At 36.9% G+C, this 14,979-nt stretch overlaps 1 long non-coding RNA gene across 1 annotated transcript in view; it reads right to left on the reverse strand.

The window, feature by feature from the left end:
- Positions 1-6,294: 6,294 nt before the first annotated feature.
- The window catches only part of LOC135778325 (uncharacterized), a 43,753-nt gene continuing 35,068 nt past the window's right edge, over positions 6,295-14,979 (reverse strand). The window contains exon 4 of the long non-coding RNA XR_010544529.2: positions 6,295-6,392. This is a non-coding gene — a long non-coding RNA (uncharacterized lncRNA). The remainder of the gene's footprint in view (positions 6,393-14,979) is intronic.

Consider the following 14,979-nt stretch of genomic DNA (forward strand, 5'->3'; position numbering starts at 1 on the left):
TGTTTCAGTGCCAGGTTTCAGTAAATGGGTAGGCTATGTTAGCCTTTCAATTTGCTGGTTATTTAGCACTTTTATCCAAAGTAGTGCAAATCTTATTGCAAGGACAGTCTCTTGCACGGGTTAAATGCCTCGCACAAGGGCACGAAGCGGTTCTCAATAACTCCTATATTCATGGATTACCCTGATGTTTACTAGCCCGCTTACAGTCCTATAAACTAAGTCACGACTATAAATTACAAATGCATTATATATGATCTACTTGTTTCCAAACTATTTATAGCTAAAGAGCAAACTTTAAACTGCACTTATATCATTTGCAAGCTGATATGCAGCCAAATTAATAATTTAGCCCTTTGCATCACGAATCTTATTGAAATTGCCTGCTTTGATATGGGGCTTTTTGCCAAGCAAGAGTGGTTGGTCACTAAATTGTGTACTGTTCGTGTAGTGCCATCTTCTGGAATGAGAAATATATATGAAGCTATATGAAAATCCTATAGAAGACGTTTATAAGACTAATAAACTTGAATAGTCAAACCGAGGAACACAATCTTTCAGATTGAATTATACTAGCCATAATTATTATTGTTATATTTACCATTTAACAATGGATAATTGTTATAGTTTTATTATTAACTTAAAGTTATAAGCAAACAACTATACTAGGGGTCTCCAACCTATTTGTGAGCAATGGATACCACAATGAATAAATAATCTGGAGGGCTTCTTTTTTGATATAGTCTACTCAAAACTTTTAGGGGTGGTTTCCCGGACAGGGATTAGACTAGTCCTTGACTTAAATAAATGTAGGAGCTTGCACTTAAAATACATCAGTTCCATTTGTTTTTTCATCAAAATGCACACAAGTAATGTTTTTAGTAAGGTATGTTTGTTAAAACTAGTTATATTTCATAATTAAACTAAGGCCTAGTCCTGGTTTAAGATAATCCATGTCCGGGAAACCACCTCTTATTGTTTTACTTGATTTTATTTTATTTTACTTGTTGATATGTTTTGTCGTTCTTCAAAATGTTGACATACATAAAATAACCCAAGCAAATTTAAAAAATATGTAATAAATATTAAATTTGAGCCTATTAATAGAATGTGCTTTGGCGGGCAATTTACAAACTCAGTGCGGGCAACCTGGTGCCATGTTGGAGACCACTGAATTATACTGATATCTGAAACAGCCTTATAAAAACAGGCAGCCTCTAAAAATCTACCGAAATGCAGGACAAATGTTGTGATTTAAGAAAAAATAAAGTATTGACAAATTGCGCTCTGTAGAGCATGTGTGTGCGTTTAGCATTTGGCGATGCAAAATGCCAACTTCCATGTAAGGGGACCTGCGGTGTATGTAGATAAAAACAGCTCATTCTAAAGTAATACACACAAAACAATTATGTAAGGTCTTTATACACCACTGATAACAAGTATATCATATTGCATTTCTGTCATTAGATCCTTCTAAAAGTAACACACTGCACCTTTAACTAATGAGTTGGACACTTTACTCTGACAACTGGAAGACAAATTAAACAACTTGATATAAAAGATTAGCTATAACTTGACTCGCTCAGTTAAACTCTCAAACTCTGCCTGTGTGGTGTATTAGAGCACCACTGTAACAAACAGTGTTTTTTGTTCTGTAAATGGTAGATGGGCATGCCAGCTAATTATTAGTTCCCAACCAGACTTATTGACCGTAGAGATGTTCAATTCCTAAGAAAGACGTGTCTGGAATGACAGCCAACGTACTGTAACTGATGAGTCTAGCTTTGCTCCATTACACAAACATTGTTCACCACTTAAATGTTTTGTGCAAATCTAAGAATCAATACGGGGCTTGATGAAGTCTCTGTTAGGAGCTTAAAGAAATTTGTTGAGGATATCTGAGATCAGAAACCAAAGGAGTGCAAATTAATTCCTAAACATTGTAACGTTTTACGCTTCACTTCCTTTGTGTAAAATAGTTTTAACAACACACAAAAATAGTATTTTGAGTTTAACCCTTATGAGTCTAAGGGGTTTTTAGGGCCCTGGAGAAGTTTTGACCTGCACTCACATTTGTGCTTTTTTTTAGTTGCTTAAAAACATAATAATGACAAAAGTCTCATAACACTGTGTTGAGCACAAACTGGGCTAAAATATTATATGATCAACATGTATGTACATGTTTGTATTTTTGAGAGAATAATGTTTATGCATGGTCTTTGAAAAAGCAAAATTTTTAAGTGACTGATATAACACCACAAAACTCTTTCTTTCAAAACAGGATCTTGTAGTCTAGAGTTTTTTCTTTAAAATGATGTGAAAATTCACATAAAACAATATATTGATTTACAATTTCAAAGCACTTTTTGATTAGAAAGGCAATATGCAAGAAGTTGGAAAGCTCTTGAATAATCTGTGATTGACAGCTGAGGAAACAAAAGACTTGCATAATGAGCTGCATAATGAGCCTTTTGGCAGGAATGTAAGATGACGCCATTATTCCATCACGTGTTTGGTGGTAAAAGCAATACAATTTTAAAAAATTATTTTTATATTTCTATGAATATTTGTATATAACGACAAATTAAGTTGTTTCCAAACCTTATTCCATTGAAAAGAAATTCAGTATTCAGTGTTAAGTCAAGTCATGTCAATTTTATTTATATAGCACTTTTTACAATTGTTTAATTGTTTAAAAACAGCTTTACATTAATAAAAGCAGAAGAAAACACAGAAAAATTGGTACGTAGAAAAAACGTACTAGTGAGCATAGTAATAATTAAAATGTCAAATTAAAAATTTAACATTTTTGAGAACATAATTTATTTTCATCCATTGTCCTGTACTTAACTGTTTTTGTTATATACCTCTTGTATTGTCTACCAAAGTTTTATGGCATCCATAACTGCAGTTGCTTTTTGTAAAAAAGTATTTTACAGTAAAGCATTTCTGTTATTGTAGATGATGATGTATGCTGTAGCTTGCTAAACAAATCTGAATGAATTATATCTGAAAATATTATTTGATTTCACAGTCATTTAGGTCTAGACTTTGTGAAGGCTTCCACACCAGATGTCCTTCAAATTGTATCAACAAACTAAAAATCACACAAGTCTCAATAATGTCACAGTGGTGGTTTCCCGGACAGGGCTTATCCAAGTCCCAGACCAAAATGCATCGATGAGCTGCCTTAATTTAAAAACATCTTACACTGACATTTCTTAGTGTAAAAAACTGACTTTTTCCATGTTTAAGTGCTATAATTGGGTCCCCAGTGCTTGTATCAACCTAGAAAATGTGAAAAACAACAACCCAGTAACTTTGTTTTGGTAAACCATTCTCTGCAAGCATGTAAATAATTAGGTCTTTCAGTTTTCGCCTGTTTTGGGATGTAGGTAAGTCCATTTACAATAATACCACCCCTTAATCTGCACTATCCAACCCCGGCACTGCCATTTAGTGCAGAGAGAAAGAGAGAAAATATAATTGACAGCACAATTGAGTTTCAATTTCAACAAACCACCATCATTGCAATCAGTGTTTGCATTTCATCAGCTCATTTGCATTTTAAAGGACACCTAAAAATGGCACATTTTTGCTTCGACCTACAAAGTAACAATTTAAACATGCTATAAAAATCTGTGGGGTATTTTAAGATAAAATTTCAAATACGCACTCTGGGGACAACAAAGATTTATTTTACATCTTTAAAAAATCTCATAATATGACCCCTTTAATGTACACTCACCTAAAGGATTATTAAGATCACCATACTAATACTGTGTTTGACCCCCTTTTGCCTTCAGAACTAATTCTATGTGGCATTGATTCAACAAGTTGCTGAAAGCATTCTTAAGAAATGTCGTCCCATATTGATAGGATAGCATCTTGCAGTTGATGGAGATTTAGGGGATGCACATCCAGGGCACGAAGCTCCCGTTCCGTTGAGATCTGGGGGCCATTTTAGTACAGTGAACTCATTGTCATTTTCAAGAAACCAATTTTTGAAACCAAAGCTTTGTGACATGGTGCATTATCCTGCTGGAAGTAGCCATCAGAGGTGGTCATAAATGGATGGACATGGTCAGAAACAATGCTCAGGTAGGCCGTGGCATTTAAACGATGCCCAATTGGCACTAAGGGGCCTTAAGTGTGCCAAGAAAACATCCCCCACACCATTACACCACCACCACCAGCCTGCACAGTGGTAACAAGGCATGATGGATCCATGTTCTCATTCTGTTTACGCCAAATTCTGACTCCACCATCTGAATGTCTCAACAGAAATCGAGACTCATCAGACCGGGCAACATTTTTCTAGTCTTCAACTGTCCAATTTTGAACTTGTGCAAAATGTAGCCTTATTTTCCTATTTGAAGTGGAGATGCGTGGTACCCGGTGGGGTCTTCTGCTGGTGTAGCCCATCCGCCTCAAGGTTGTGCGTGTTGTGGTTTCACAAATGCTTTGCTGCATACCTCGGTTGTAACGAGTGGTTATTTCAGTCAAAGTTGCTCTTCTATCAGCTTGAATCAGTCGGCCCATTCTCCTCTGACCTCTTACATCAACAAGGCATTTTCACCCACAGGACTGCCGCATACCGGATGTTTTTCCCCTTTTCACACCATTCTTTGTAAACTCTAGAAATGGTTGTGTGAGAAAATCCAGGTAACTGAGCAGATTGTGAAATACTCAGACCGGCCCAACAACCATGCCACTTCCAAAATTGCTTAAATCACCATTCTTTCCCATTCTGACATTCAGTTTGGTTTTCAGGAGATTATCTTGACCAAGACCACAACCCTAAATGCATTGAAGCAACTGCCATGTGATTGGTTGATTAGATATTTGCATTAATGAGAAATTGAACAGGTGTTCCTAATAATCCTTTAGGTGAGTGTATAGCAGTGCCATTGTTTTGTTTCAAGATGCACACCATTATTGTTTTTTGTAAGGTTTGTTTGTAAAAACTACTTAAATGTCCTAATATAACACATATCCTAGTCCTGTATTAATCTAGACCCTGTACCTCATAAAAACCTCCCCATAATGTGTTCAGTCGCAGTAAGCTGTGTTCTCACTGAAATTACATGAATAGCCAGACCTGTAAAATTAAAAGGGCCACAGTCCACATACTTCTGGCCATATAATGCACATGAGCTTGCAACGGTTGGATGGATGGATAGATGGAGCTAATGATGCAGCATAATAACCTGGACAGCTCTGAGGTTTCTGGCGAGAGGCTGTCTCTTGTCATCTTCAGCGCACCATCTAATTTTAACCCAGCAGTAATTTGCCTTAGCTCTCTGACAAACACCAATTTCTACCTCCACCCTAATTAATCAATATCATGGGCCACTACACCAAATGTGCAGCTGTCATGTCTGTGCTGTAGCCTTGTAAGGTGTGTAACTTTAGCTAAAGACTAGCAATTAACCTGACATGTAATAAAGGAGCTCTAATGGTTCTCAGTAGTCATATTTATGCCCCTGAGTGGGCACAGTGATTGACACCTCTGCACAAGATCGGAGCACCAGGGCACGAATTGTCTATAACTGTTAGAAAAAAAATGCAAAACTTGTTATTAATATTATTATTATTGTAGATGGTAACGGTGAACTGTGCATGCTATATTAAAAAAGTGTACTGCCAGCAAACAAGATGCAAATGATTCTTGTTAGATACCCAATCTCACCATCATCGAATCATATTATAAAAAGTATTGGGTACAGTTACGACCCTCAAACTAAAACCTGGTGAAGCGTTCAGAGATAGGTGAAGGCAGTGCAACAGAGTACAGACGCTTTTATGGTTTTCTCCCCTGACACTTACGCTTCACAGGCTGCTTAGCACAGTTCGCTGCTTTAGCTAATTATCATGTGTCTGCACTGTGGTTTGTGTGCGTGTGCTTTTTTTATTATTGCCATGAAATATCTGAGCTTTTTTTGGAGATACCTAAGGACTTTTTTAGAAAGTGGATTGTGTGTTTTGGCTTCCTTGCTTCTTTTGCCCATAGCAGAAAAATATCATCGACCCATTTATAAATATTCCCAGCACCAGTTTGTACTGCATTCATAATAGTATCAGCATTAACGTCTGTAGTTTGATTCAACTTTGCATTCTTTACCCATAGCATGGTCATTATTTTGTACAAGAATACAATTATTGACATTTCCCCCCGAAACAAGACTCAGGTGTGTGTTTTTCGCAAGTTTATGTTACAATATTGCACAATATTAAATTGCACATATATTGTACATTTACAAAATCAGGTAATTTTGTAAATGACATAAAGCAATTCTCCTTGGCTCATAAAGTCCCAGTACACATTGCAACTAAATGAAGTTGTCCAAATAGTATGTGGGTTTGTCTCTCTGGCCTCCACACATCTTGATAAACTGCAAAAGGTAAACATCAAGATCATAGGTCAACAACAGGTTCTACAAATAACACAGCAAATTGTGCAAATCCCCTGGCTGCCATTAAAGTAATGTTGGCTGAAGTGTGTCTTTTTATATAACTTTTAATGTGAATTTTAGTTCTGAAGCACACAAAACCAATCCATTTCCACCATTAGTTTGCAAAGGCCATAAATTATGTAATCAATAAAGTGCGAAATAGAGAAAGAAGACAGAGAGACAGAATAAAATACAAAGTTCAGAAAAAGAGAGTGGCACACATGCCGAGTTTTGATATCATTATTACAATAGGTTGAAAAGCACATGTACACTTAAAGAAAAAAATATGTTAAAATTGGTCCCTAGCTACAGCATTGCACATAAAGAGTTCATATTAGTAAATCAGAAGTACATTTTGCTTCCAAATATGGTACATATTTCCCCCCCCAAAAAACACTTTTAAAAGGTGTTTGGATATGTGTGTTGGCAGTGTGTAAACACAAAAAATCTACCCTTTACTTCTTTTTTAATCCCCATTAAACCAAAGCAGTCTCATTAGATGCTGTTTTGATTATCTTGTTAATGTGACATCACAAAAACAAAGCCCCGCCCACAGCCACTGACTGACTGGTTAATTTTACCCAAAATCTTTTCTAAATGTGTTTGTTAACATGTTGTAACACTAATGTGGCTAAAAATACTATAGGGTGACCAAACGTGCCATTCTTCCTGAACAGGATTTTGTTGCGTCTTCCAGAAGTCGTATTTGTTATCCGCAAATATGAGATATTTTGGGCTGAAACTTCACAGACACATTTCTAGGCACACCGTAGACTTACAGTACATCTTGTAAAATTGTGGATAATACAGTTGTGCCCTTTTAAGAGTACTGCCCCGGTAACAGCTTGGGGCCATTTTGGGACATTTTTCTTTTTATCATGCCTTACTCTAAGTGCTTTTGTGCTATTTCAAATTTTCATTAAATCTTTGAACATCTGCATGCTACAAATTAAAGTAGATTAGAAATCTACTACTTTTCTAAACTGTGTAAGTTAACGTCAAGTTTAGAGTGATAATGTATTGTGACAAGTTCAACCTACCTTACTTCGTAAAAAAGAGGATAATCATCATTTATACAAAAATGGTCAAACTGTCTTTAATATCTATGAATATTTTTCTATATAGTAATCAAAAGTGAAAGCATTTCCTCAGCAATGCTGCTTGTATCTGTAGCAATGGATACATTTTTATTTAGTCCTCTCCCCAGTGTGCAGCTATCCAATCAAATCCTGGAATTAAAGTATTTCACACATCCTCTCACCCCATACAGAGGTGTTGAGGAGCCTCATTTTTCGCTTAGTGGGTGAAAATTATTCTGGATATTTAAGCTGTAAACTGCTATTTATGAGTCTTGCAGGTGGTGTTGCCTAACCCTCATGAGTAAATCCCTAACCGTGGGGCAAAAGTAAATGTTGCTGCGTTATATTAAAATTAAAGTTGCCCTGATTCTCCTAATTTATAATTTTCTAATATTTAAAAAAACAAATAAGCAAACATTACTCTGTTTATGCATAACTAATGTTTTATTTTCAAAGGTAACTGTTGTAAAAAATAAATCGTTTTGCCAATCTTTTTGAAAAAATCCTTTTGTCTGGGTGCCACTGCCTCGACCTCTCCATTATTATAGTACCCCAGTTCGTTGAGTTTCATGTATGTATGTATATAAAAAAATCACTTTAATTCCTTGCATTTAATTTCAATTTACATTTTTGTAATGTACAAATATAACAAAACATTTGACATATTAGATAATATTTCATTAGAAACATCAATGATATTTATCCTTTGCCTTATCTCACGTGGCATGACAGGCCAAATGAAAGGTTATTGTGGACCAACTTTGTGTTGGGCAAGTGCCCATAGCCCAAATTAGTTCAAAATCTGTGAATAAAAAGATGAAGTGGATTATAAAAAGTAGCCTACTCTGTGAAAACTCATCTGAAGTATATTTTGAAATCAATGTGAAATAAATGACCAAAATCAAACCTTGATGCTCCTATAATCTCATCATTATATTATGAGACTTTAGCCTGGATTTCACAGGCAGGGGCACATATTTAATAAACCAAGGACCAACTGCATTTTCGTGTGTTTTCCAACAGAGTGCGCCATGGTAATACAAATGCAATAAAAACATTCACATTCAAGGATCCATGCTGTAATTCACAGACATCAGATTCATTAGTGCAGAAAAGCTGAGTCGAAACACAACTACCTAGACTTACTGTTATTTTATCTGCCTATAGTCTCTATTAGACTGTTACAGTTTAAGCTATTAAAACTAGTTTTCTTACTTTTAACCATGATTTTTTTTTTCATTTTAAATGAAAGTTGCAACAAATTTAAATCATCAAGAAAATACACATTTTTAGATTTTAGAATCAGATGCGTTTCCATCAAGTTGTTTGAGCGAATGACGTTGGTATATTGGTAACCTAGCAACCAACAGTAAACAAAACAAGGTACGCGTGGAATATGAAGACGGGACTACATGTAGTCAAAATGAGGCAAGTTATTAATTTATTAGCTGTGCAGCTTGTAATAACCAAACTAAATGCTGCGCACAGAAAAAGGTATGCAGCATTTCTGATAAAGGCACTAGCAACAAGGACACTGCGACGACGTCAAGCCCCATAGGCAAATACAACTTCAGCAGAAACAGCTAGATCATCAGTCCCATGGGTTAAATGTTCGCTACGTCAGAATTAATTCGTCAAAATGCGTTTCCATCTCACATTATTCGCATTTAATATTTTTCGCATAAATCAAAAACCACCGCTTATAAACTTTTTTGGGGGGGAATTAAGGGATTTTTTGTCGAAATTTAGCATTATCACCATCACTCGTTTTTGATGCGATACTTCAAAACGCGCATAAAATCATGGTGATGGAAACATGGCTACAGTGAAGGGCTTATTTCCCGAAGTTGCCTGTACATTGACTCGATTTTTACACAGCTATTTATCTAGTAGGGGCAGGGACGTGCACAGGGGGGTTGCTCAGGTTGCCCGGGCAACTGCCCATATGCCCTTCTCGACTCAAGTTGCCCTTCCGAGGTGGAAAAAAATTAATTGTACTTTTACTTCATTTACACTATGCAGCGTTCCTTCGTTACTGTATTTGAATTAATTACGAAATTTGTATTTTATTTTTAAATTGCCATCTTGGGCCCTATCTTGCACCCAGCGCAATTGACTTTGTCAGTGACGCATGTATCATTCGTATTTTGCGCCGGCGCACAGCGGGGTTTTTCCCTCCACAGATGCACGTCAGCAAACTAGGGAATGAACTTGCGCTCCCTGGGCGGTTCAGCGCAAAAAGGAGGCGTGTTGCGGCGCAAACCATCTCTTATGCTATTTTGCAGTTTCAAAAAACAATTGCGCTACTAACCAAAAAAAACTAGTCTAAAGTCAGTGGCGCGTTGCGCGTGGTTCATTATGCTATTTTAAGGGCGCATGCTTGACCATAATGTATAGCGTGCACAACGCGCATCCACTTTGCTTATCTAATCTACACAGATGCAACAGTTATTTTTGCAAATCATAAATTGTTACACTTAAAAATATTAATACACGAGATAAGGGGAATCATAGTGGTGAGCATTGTGGTGATAGTTTTTATTTATTCTCATGCAAATAACGATTAAAATATTTTCATAACTTTGTTGTGTGGCTGTATTACGTTTATTTTATGTAAATAATAGTTAAAATGTTTTCATAAGAAACCTTAATGTATATGAACTTGATTTGTAAGAGTACTTTGGGGTTGGACCTTGCTTGCGTTTCTTGGCTCCGATTTCAAAGCCCCCAAACCCTTTCAGCGGTGAGGGTGGACGCAGCGATGTCCTCTGCTGGCGTCAAGTCCTGAGGCAGATCCACCTCCCGTTACACGGCGTGCCCGATTTATGCTGGCAAGCGTGGGATTCCCCCGTACAAGGACGTCGGTCTCCTCGGCTGTGAACCGCTCCTGGCGTGCGCCTGGTAAATCCGTCATAATAATAGCAACCCGCCATGGAACTTGCGCCCTTGCGTTTAAAGGGAATGTTGGCTAGCGTTCTGATTGGTTTATTTGACGTTACGCCCAAACCACACCTATGAATAATGAACCTACTTCAGACCAACCCCTTATTGATTTGCGCCCGGCGCAAGAGTTATTTCTCACGCCGGGAAAATAGCAACAGCGCCCAAGATCCGCCCACAAACTCACTTGCGCGTTGCGCTTCGCACTTGCGTTTCAGATCGTTAAAATAGAGCCCCTTGTGTTTCTGGCGCATTCGCGAATTAATGACTCGTTTGAATCGATTCCTTACAAAGTGTTGCAAATAAATGAGTCTTTTGATTCGATTCTTTACAAAGCGAATGGGCCAAAGGTTTTAAATTGGTTCGCGAATCAGTTTGAATGAATCGTTCAGATCGCTGCAAAAACGGAATCGTCCGAAGCTGTTTTACTCGTAACCTATGTAGAAACACGCAGAATATAACCAGTTTTGGGTGACGTGGAAATGAATTTACCAATCTTTTAACTAAAAGCAAAACTTCACACATGTACCCGCCATTACATACCTGTTCGTCATCAGACACAGTTAAACGCGTGCATCCTCCAGAAGCATTGTAGCACAGATTGAAGAAAATCCATCGATGATTGACGTCTGATTCGCTGTATACTGTAATGCATGATGTAAGTGATTCTCACAAAACACACGTGACATCACAACGTAAGAAAACATGAGTTTTGTCTAAAATAATTTTTATGTAAGTGTAAACTGTCAATGTCCTCAGACCATCTGAGGAGATTTCTAACTTTATACATATGCAAAACTGTTGTCAGTTTACTTGTCTGATATTTCAGCTATAAGCTACATCAACATTATCACTAGAGTTAATTTGTTAATTTGAAATGCTTGTCTATTCTGTGTTTGTATTCTTTTTTTCTGTACTGTTTGTGTATGTTGTAGTTTTACACATACTGTAGATGTGCCCTTCATAAGTATTCTTCTGTTTGTTGTGGAGTCAAGAAATGTCTAAACATTAAAAGATGAACATGAGACAAAAGTACAGAATCTGTCACATTATTTTTTTTAATGGTCACTGAGGTGTCCTGATTGTTTACACATGAAAAGCATAAAATGTGTTTGATCAGTTTGATTCACTTATGTGCATTTGTGTACAACACACATAAGTCAGCATTTAATGCTGTTGTTCGTTGTTGTTAAAGCATGTATGTGTTGAAACATAAACAAAGGTTAATAAAATGTGACATTCTAAACTTCTGACATACTGATACTTATCTTACCAATTTCTGGTCTCCACAGCAAACAGAAAAATCTTGTCTTTACAGTTCTGATACTTATGGAGGGCACTGTATTGTGTGTGTGTGTGTGTGTGTGTGTGTGTTTGCACGTGTATATCTAGATTTATTTTTTCATGAGTAACTAGTAACTCGCTACTTGAGTATTATTTTCATTTCATACTTTTTACTTCTACTTGAGTAATTATTTATTTAGTTACTTTTACTTGAGTAAAGTTTTTGGCTACTCCTTCCACCTCTGTTAAAATCTTCATGAATCTAGGCTGAGTTTACCACGTTTAAGCCTAAATAATCAGACAGATAGCAGCTAGCTATCATAGCTTGCAGACAAGCAGCATAGGCTACAATTTTTTTGGTAGGCATTAGGCAAACATGTTTGCTGATTTTAATAAAGACCCTGTTATTCTCAGTCCTTCATATAGGCCGTGAGTTTAAAAAAATATTTTTTTTGGGGGGGGGTGCCCTTTATTTAGGTCAGAGCAACTGCCCCTTAAAATTCCTGTGCACGTCCCTGAGTAGGGGAGATCCAGTGCAAAAGTAACGCAGGATGAAAGTAACAAAGCGATTTTCTCAAAGCCCTGACTACATTTGCATACCAAACACTAGCTGGGTTTCCATCCAAACGTGAAGCCAATCTTTTTTAAATTCGCAAAAAAAATAAAAAATAAAGAAATGCGAATTAGATGTGCGTTTCCATCAAGTTGTTTAAGATGACGTGACGATAGTATTGGTAACCTAGTAACCAACAGTAAACAAAACAAGGTAGGGGAGAGTGGGGTAAAGTGAGACATTTTTTACATTTGCTGTTGAACTTGTCACATGATTTTAAAGAACCGCGAGAGCGATTCGAGATCTGCCGCCTGATAGTCTGCCACGTTTCCATCACCGTGATTGTATGTGCTTTTTTAAGTATCGCATCAAAAACGAGTGATGGAAACGCCAGATTTAAAAAATCCCTTAATTCGCAAAAAAAGGGACTGACCAACCATCTAGCTGTTTCCACTGAAGCTGTCTTTTCCCTTAATGGGTCTCGACGTCGTTGCAATGTCCTTGTTGTCAGTGCAAAAATGCTGCATTCCTTCTTCTGTGCACAGTATTTAGTTTAATTACAAGCTGCATGGCTAATAAATTAATAACTTACCCCATTGTGACTACATGAAGTCCTGTCTTCATTTTTCACGTGTACCTTGTTTTGTTTACTGTTGGTTACTAGGTTACCAATACCAACGTCACGTCATTCGCTTAAACAACTTGATGGAAACGCATCTAATTCGCATTTCTTTGTTTTTTCTTTTTTTGCGAATTTTGAAAAGATTTCAAGTTTGGATGGAAACCCAGCTAGTGAAGGGCTCAGTTTTCCAATGCTGCCTGTACATTATCCCGCTTTTTACACAGCTATTTACCTTATAATTTTTTCAAAATAAACGTTTTCGAAATAAAAGTTTGTACTGTTGGTTTGCTTTTGAAACATTTAATAAAGCTCACATTTAAAATAAAAATTTAATATAATTATTTTTTGCACAGATAAACAACAAAATATATTTGCAGTTACATATAAACAAGGTCATAGTCATGTATATTTACTAAGAATCTGTTGTGTAATCTTTTGACCGGCCTGTGTGTTACTTTCGTCCCAACAGACAGGGTCAAAATTAACAATGCACTATGTTCAAAGTAAAATTATACTGAAGTTGTTCTACATTTGTACAAAATTCCACCTGGTATTGATAGACCACACTTGTGAGTTATTGATCACAGCAAAAATATATCTCTGTCTAAACATTATAAAAACAGTTTTTTTGAAAAATTGTACTTTCGCCCTTGCTCTCCCCTAAGCTAAGGAACATTAAATATTGATTCCAAATATTTTATTTGCTCATTTTTAACGAATGCAGACCTTTCGCAAGAAAACCCATTTACTTAATTTAAAGCCAAGACAAGACGTTCTGTCACAAACACAATATTTGGTTTAATCATTTGTTAAAGGACAAGTTCGGTATTTTAGACTTAAAGCCCTGTTTTCAGATTGTTTATGGTCAAATAGAATGGTTTTGACTGAAATTTCGACATTTTCGGCTGCCCTGAGAATTTTCGCGTGTTTGTGTTTCAGCTCAGACCTCTATAATGGCTTTATAGGTGCACTGGAACAATCCTTCCTAAAATGCATTAAAATTTCGTTTACAAAGACGTGAAACTCACCGAGTGGTCAGGGGTGTTCACTGATATGCTCACACAAAAATCGCTGCAAAAGACGCATTCCAACAGCTGTTTTAGCATTCGTTGTTAACTTGTGGACCTATTTCCCCAAACGCCTCACACCCGTACATTCTTCCGCTTAGAGCTTGAATAATAAACACTCCAGCCCAGGTGGTGGCGCTAATCCGCCTTTGCCAATTGCAAGAATAGAAACAAAGTTCCCGGCGCGGAGTAATACCGTACCTCACAGCACAACTAATACAAGTCAATGGAGTTGGTAAAAACTACGATAAAACCTGTTGGAATGCGTCTTTTGGAGCGATTTTTGTGTGAGCATACCAGTGAACACCCCTGACCACTCGGTGAGTTTCACGTCTTTGTAAACGAAAGTTTAATGCATTTTAGGAAGGATTGTTCCAGTGCACCTATAGACCCATTGTAGAGGTCTGAGCTGAAACACAAACACGCGAAAATTCTCAGGGCAGCCGAAAATGTCGAAATTTCAGTCAAAACCATTCTATTTGACCATAAACAATCTGAAAACAGGGCTTTAAGTCTAAAATACCGAACTTGTCCTTTAATATAAACTTATATATGTTATTAAAAGACATATTAACCTGATAAGGAACACTGTGCCGTACACGGTACACCCCCTCCCTTGCACGTGAGGCTGCATTACGTCATTGTAACTTTGAAGCATTAAACCTTCAAAATATACGGTCATGCGGCACATCGTTGTAAAGCTTAGACTTTCGGAATTCCATTAAGCGCACACACAAAGCATAATATGATTTTTAGCAGTCATAAAACTGTAATCTATTTGTTAGTTACCTGAACCGGGCGGCGCCGATTTAGGATATTTATTTACCTTCAAAATCTTCCCATTATCCACTTCGGTGAAATTGTCCAAAACAAATTGTTCATAAATCCCCAAAAGTCCAATGAAATGGAATATCCAAGCCTTTTAATCCAAAGCGATTTGTTAATCTCACAATCTTGACATTTCTGACCGAATTACGATATA

This window comes from Paramisgurnus dabryanus, chromosome 17 (genome assembly GCF_030506205.2).
Source record: "Paramisgurnus dabryanus chromosome 17, PD_genome_1.1, whole genome shotgun sequence".
In the NCBI taxonomy this organism is placed as follows: domain Eukaryota; kingdom Metazoa; phylum Chordata; class Actinopteri; order Cypriniformes; family Cobitidae; genus Paramisgurnus; species Paramisgurnus dabryanus.